This window comes from Pseudophryne corroboree, chromosome 12 (assembly GCF_028390025.1).
Source record: "Pseudophryne corroboree isolate aPseCor3 chromosome 12, aPseCor3.hap2, whole genome shotgun sequence".
Lineage (NCBI taxonomy): Eukaryota > Metazoa > Chordata > Amphibia > Anura > Myobatrachidae > Pseudophryne > Pseudophryne corroboree.
This window is the reverse complement of record NC_086455.1, coordinates 31,292,370-31,299,299: the sequence shown is the minus strand read 5'-3', so window position 1 is coordinate 31,299,299 and position 6,930 is coordinate 31,292,370. Positions and strand designations below refer to the sequence as shown.

The window sequence follows — 6,930 nt, the reverse complement described above, 5'->3', positions numbered from 1 at the left end:
TATATTTATTTTACATAAAGTTTAAAAAAAATAGACTAAGCGTAAAAGGTAAAAGTACTCACAAATGGTAGATAAAAATTAGTTAGAACCATAAAACATAAAAAATATATAAATATAAATAAAAAATCTGAGACAAGAGAATGCTGCTTATCTTAATGTGGAGAGTCATATGGGGCATAACCAACGCGTTTCGTCACTCTGACTTCATCAAGGGGTGAAGATATACTGAGCAGTTCTCATTTATATAGCAAGTGTAATTAAGGGTCATGAGTTATGACATCATATCCTGTTACAGCTACATGATAGTTTTTGGAATGTAAAAAGAGACAAGTAAAAGATTTACACTGTAGGCAGAGGGTTGTAGTATCTTAAAAGTCTAAATGCATGCTAAAACGAGTTTCTAAAACCTCAAAAAACAGTCATTTAGGTGTTCTTATCAATTAGTGGCGTCACTTCCGCCACACTTCCTGTGTCCTTAGCGCATTACTGCACATGCGTTCTACGCCCCACTTCCGGTATGTGTACGCCGATGTCAGCCTGGCTTGCCCCACTTCCGGTCGCGTCTGGCCACCATTCGTGCCTCACTTTTGGTCGCGGTGCTGCGCGTCATCTCTCAGTCTGGTTTCGTGTATGTGATAGTTGCGGCGGCCATCTTTTTGTAGTCCCGGGGTTGCAGACTATTTTGTTTTGTTTTCAAGATTGGAGCAATACATGGAAAGGAATAGAAAACTATTAGTATTAATATTAAAGTTAATAAATCACGCCGGATATGGATATAATGCTACTGTTGGACTTGGACTTTATATATATTATATTGTTTTTATGCATAATAAAATAGCGATATTCTGCCAGATAAACGTATGTATTATAGGTAATAGCAAATCCTGAATAGTGATCTGTATATAGATTATATGCTTAGTTAACTTTAGAAAAAGGGGAGTGTATATTAATTAAATGAAATAGTATAACTTATAGTATAATTATTTAGTATTAGAGGTCAGACCTTATACAAAAGTGGAGGGGGGAGGGGCCATGTTTTGGAGAGAGAATGGTACTGCCATAATAGGTATCCCATGGAGATAAGACATCAACTCCTGGAGGGACATTGTGCAAAGTTATTTTAATACAATATCACTATAAGTGAAAAAGTGGGGATGTATATATATTATATAGTGTCTATAAATAAATACACAGTGAACTAATAGTGAGTTATCCTTGCAGGTGTGTATGAGTGGTTTAACTGCACAGACATAGTGAACTATGATAAAGTGATCAGTCACTTACTAAAATTAGTGCTGTGTAAAAAGATATATTTAAGGGTGCTGTGACTGATTGTCTGTCACTATCCATATATTATTCGCTTACGTCGTGATGTGAGGTTTCTAAACTACTCAAATGGCTTTATTAAGAATATGATCCCGTCTGTGCCACCTTGTACAGTACCCAATCTTCCCGAGTGGTTCCCCGCTCAGTACTGGTTGAGCCCTACACTGCTTAGCTTCCAAGATCGAACGGAATTGGGCGTACAACCAGTGTGGTATGACTGTATGTTACGGCAAAAAGACTCAATCACATAGTATTTCAAGTTTAATTTTAAGAGACATAATTCTATATAGTGATGATACAATTATTAAGTGCAAGGATGTGTCGGGTGAGCGTGAATGAAAATTAGCGGGCGGTACTTGGATGATGAAAATTCTTTCAAAGAAATGGTGTAATTTCATATCCTTCGTTGAATCCCAATGGGTGTATGGTTTTCAGTTGGAAGATCCAATACATCTCTCATTGGGAGAGCTTCTTAGCCAAATCTCCACCCCTTTCGCCACTAGTCACATGCTCTACGGCTTTAAACGTCATCTCCTCTGGATTCGAATTGTGCTCAAGCTTGAAATGTCTGTATATTAAGTGAGTGTCCAGTTTGTTTTTGACACTGCGGACGTGCTCTTGAATCCTTATTTTTAAAGTTCTTTTTGTTTTCCCCACGTATTTTTTATGACATGTGCACTCGAGTAGGTATATGACTGATGTAGTATTGCAATTCATAAATTCCCTGATTTTAAATTCCTGAGTGTCGTCTGTGTTGCTGAAAGTTTTCCTATTCCTTGGACTGGACTTGAATTTGCCTGGACCGGAGTGAATTTGCCTGGACTAGAATGGATTTGCCTGAAACTAACTAAATTTGACTGGACTGGAGTGGATTTGCCTGGACCGGAGTGGATTTGCCTGGACCCCTCTTGCTATTCTCCAGTAAATGGCCAGTGATAATGTTAGAAAACACCTGTATATTAGAAGCAGACACCAGGTGGTTGGCGCGACCCAGAACAGGGCGCGGAGTCTAACACACCGGAGGGTGTTCACCAGGGAACCCCGCACAGGGTATTTGGGTTTTCCTGCCCCCAATCTGCAGGTCGCGGCCCCCTGACTGGGTCAATTGGTATCAGCACAGGAGTCCACAAGGTATTAACAGAATAAATTACCTGGAGAAATGCAGCTGGAAAGCAGGGGTTCATTGCAGAGTGACTGACACAGCAGGGCTAATGGCAGGCAGGTTTGATGAGAGCTGAGCTGGAATACAGAGGGAAACTTAAACTTGCAGGCTGTAAGTTCTGGATATCAGAGCTGGAATTTAGCAGGATTCACAGGAGTTTGTTTAGAGTCTGGATACATAATTAAAAGTACTTAATGGAGATGAACTTGCAGAAAGGTCTGTGTGATTAGACTGCTGATTGCAAAAATGGACAGGTGCTGGATTACTGAGGCAAGGTGCAATACTGTCTGGAATGGTGCACTGATAACTTGAAGCAGGGATTCCAAGGTAGAAGGACACACTGGATATAGAATTGTAGATACAGGTCCAAGATGAACTGGGTGCAGGACTGACAGGAATACTGGGACCAGTTTCCAGGACACAGGAGACTGGGAACTTGCACAGCGTGCAATGGCCACGTGCTGAGATCACAGAAACAGGCTCTAAGGAGTCCTGACTAGATACTCACTCTCTCTGAAACTGAAACTCTATCACTGGCATGGTGGTATGTGGATACTCCCTAGTTAAAGGAAGACAGACCAATCACATGATAGTCAGGCTGGAGTTGCAGGTAATGAGGTCCAGGTGATCAGTTGCTAGGAAACGAGAACAACAGAGGGGAGCAGCCGGATCCAGGTGCTAATCAATGCTGAAAGCAGAACTGACAGAATTGCAGCTGCTGCACACATAACAGATTGTTAACGACAACACTTGCAGCATAGATGCCTAATCTCACAGAATTTCCAGGGCACTTTCAGATATGGGTGAGTTTTTCCAGCTTCGTGACAGTGGTAAACCCACCATCTTGCCACACACTTGTCCAGTGAAGTGGTTGGGGAGGGGGGAATGATAATGGTGTTCGTTATGACTCCTTCCGTAGCAATCCTGCTTCCGATGATAATGCAATTCTCCTGGTCCACTCACAAGGATTTTCCAGGATTTCATGAAGGATAGACAGGAAAAGTTGGTCAGTATGACCTGTAGTCTAATAGGCCCTACACTTTGATAATCCTCAAAGATATGAACGATCTCGTTCATTATTGAACGAGATACCATTCATATCTTTGAGTGTGGAGGCACCAGCGATGAACGATGTGCGGCCCCACGCTCAGTCATCGCTGGTGCCCCTTCGGCTGTGCATGCAGGCCAATATGGACGATCTCGTCCATATTAGCCTGCACTTCAATGGAGCCAAGTGACGGGGGAGTGCCCCATCACTTGCCCCCCCCCCCTTCCCCCCCGCCGGGTCACCCGGCAGATGCATCCGCCGTCGGGCAGCTCGGCGGCGGATCGTTAAATGTGTAGGGCCCTTTACAGAACATTAAATTGTTCATCAGCAGCACAGATTATTTCAGCTCCTGTGTAGCCGTCATAAACCAGTTTCTGTACCATTTTAGTTCTGTCCTATCCTGACTTATACATAATATTCAACAGACAGGAGAGTATATTAACAAGACATCGGTTGTAACTGACATCAAACATTGTACCTAGGTGAAAACATTATTATTGCTGAAATGTTATTCATTAAATACATTGTTGCAAAGTGTCCAACATAATATTGCACATTGAAAAAATATAATTAATATTAAACATTGTATATTAAAATAATTTGACACATAACTTCTAGCTGTCATCTGTAATACTGCATGTGGTTTTATGAGCAGACTTTAACTCACAAGAGCAAATGGAAAAAAAAGTACTGTAATCATCAATTATAGACACCAGTGTCGGACTGGGGCATGTAGGGCCCACAGGGGGAATACAGTGGTAGGGGCCCATGTTTAGGGGTGTGGCCAGTCTCTAGAGGGGGTGTGCCGAGCCGCCACATTGGTTTACCTAACCATTTTGCATGGGTTGGTCCCCTAGATACATTTAAACAGTAAATACTGTAGTGCATGCATGATAATGTACTAGATTAGAAACAGCACAGTCTGGAACCTGATCCCTAGAGGAGCGGGTGGGCCCCCAGGCAGTGGGGCCCACCAGTGGTTTCCCCTGTACCCCTGTGGGCCAGTCCAACCCTGAGAGGCACTGCTTTATTTCTAAAGATGAGAGCTTTAAAAGGTGTATTTATTATTGCATAATTATTTGTCGCAGAATCGAAGTTGAAGTAGTTTTGAAAAAAATACAGTATATATACTTTAAAATATATTATTAATATTATTATTAATAATTATAATAATAATAATAATAAGAAGAAGAAGAAGAAGAAGAACAAGAAGAAGAATACATTTGAAAAAAACAATAAAAGTAAAATACCATAACTAAATTGTATGAACTTTCTCTTGTCCCTTCATCCTTCCACTATTATCCGCGCTCATTTATTACAGCAAACTAGCAGCTGTCCTCACTAAGAACTGATTGATATTGGAACATAGGGCCTAAGGGGATGATTCAGACCTGATGGCTGCTGTGCGATCATCGATAGACTGCATGCATATGTACTGCAATGCACACGGACATCAACAAACAACAACCGGCATCGCCGGACACCGGCAGGCTGGTGCAAGAATTAATCAATTACACAGCCATTTGCATGCTGATTGACAGGAAGAGGCTGTTTGTGGGTGGTATCTGGCCATTTTCTGGGAGTGTCAGGGAAAATACAGGCGTTCCCAAGCATTTTCTGGGAGTGTCAGGGAAAATACAGGCGTTCCCAAGCGTTTTCTGGGAGTGTCAGGGAAAATACAGGCGTTCCCAAGCGTTTTCTGGGAGTGTCAGGGAAAATACAGGCATTCCCAAGCGTTTTCTGGGAGGGTGTGTAACATCACCTCCGGCCCCCGATCAGCCTGTTCTCATCGCACTGTAGGAGTAAGTCCTGGGCTGCGCACAGACTGCACACAGTGGAAAGATCATTCGCTGGTGAGTGGGGGTGTGAACGGATTTGCAGCTGTCCGCTGACTGAGAGATTTTTTGCAGCACGGCGTACACATGCGATCGCACTCTTGCGCGGCGAATATACACTACCCTTGGGCGGCGACTATCTGAATGCAGTACAAAAAATTTAGCAGCCTAGTGATCAGGTGTGAATCACCCGCTAAGTCATGTTTATATGCAATGCCAATGGAAATGCAATAGACCGATTATCGGGAACACAACAGACCGATTAGTGCCTTTGAGATCATGCGCACCCTGAGCTTTTGAGTACAGAGTGATTGACAGGAAGGGAGTGTCTGGGGAGGTACTGTAACAAGGAGTGGCAGCATAATGCAGGCATTCCATAGCCATTTCCGGAGCATGCACCATGTCCAGTCTGCATAGCAGTTGATAATCCTTGTTACTGCATATAGGGGATCATTCTGACCCAATCACTCGCTGCAGTTTGTCGCAGTGCAGCGATCGGGTCGGTACTGCGCATGCGCCGGTACGGCAGTGCGCCGGTACGGCAGTGCGCCGGCGCATGGCAGCTTTCATTACCTAGCGATTGCTTCTGAGACAGAGGCGGTCGCTAGGCGGGAGGCGGCTGAACGGCGACGTTAAGCCACCGTTTAGGGGGAGCGGTCCAGCCAACGCAGGCGTGGACGGACCGTTGGGGGGGCGGGCCGCGGCAGCTGTGTGACGTGTCACGCAGCCGCTGCAGCCAGCGGGAGTGACGAGCAACTCCCGGCCAGCCGCAGGAGTTGCGCTGGCCGGGAGTTACTCCTCAAATACAAATGCATCGCCCCTGTGCGATGCTTTTGTATTTGTGCGGGGGGGCCGGCACTGACATGCGGGGCGGACTAGCCCTGTTCTGGGCGTCCCCCCGCATGTCTGAGTTAACGATTGTAGCTGTGCTAAACTTCACTCCCCCCGTCACTGCCCCCCCCCCCGCCGCCGGGTCGTCCGTCGGCCGCATCCGCCGTCGGGCAGCTCGGCGGCGGATCGCCATGTCTGTAGGGCCCTTTACACTTATCACCGCTTTATCACTTCTTTATGCCTTCTACAGGCTTAATACATCTGCCACATTGTTCATAATATTTTTCTTGCTTTCTTACACCCCAGCTTCCTTCTCAACAGGGAAAAAAAATTAATTAAAAACAAAATGTATTGTCTTTTAACAATAGAGAAAGAGAAAAATAAAAACCTGTCATCTGTAATTAACTTTGTTATGAATTGTCCTGTAGTTAGCAAAAGGGTGAAGGTTTCCTCATATTGTGAATTATGAAAAGTTTTTTTTGAAATCTATAAAATAGTTATTTTCACTTACTAATATCTTTTGGCAGTTATATGAATCATGTTTTTTATTTTATTTTTAAACTCTTCACACTAAAAATCTAGTGGGTTATCCTAAATACAAAAGATCCATTTCTGATCTGTTTGGATAATAGATTTGCATTAGTCCTCTCTGCAGCTGCCATCAATACTATAGCCCACTATCTGACACCATTAATGACAATCTCAAACAATTCAAGAGCGCTGGGGGT

The 6,930-nt window shown here is 43.8% G+C and overlaps 1 pseudogene; it reads right to left on the bottom strand.

Annotated features, from left to right (window-relative positions):
* Window positions 1-1,431: 1,431 nt before the first annotated feature.
* On the bottom strand, window positions 1,432-1,551 carry LOC134981789 (5S ribosomal RNA; annotated as a pseudogene).
* Window positions 1,552-6,930: the final 5,379 nt, after the last annotated feature.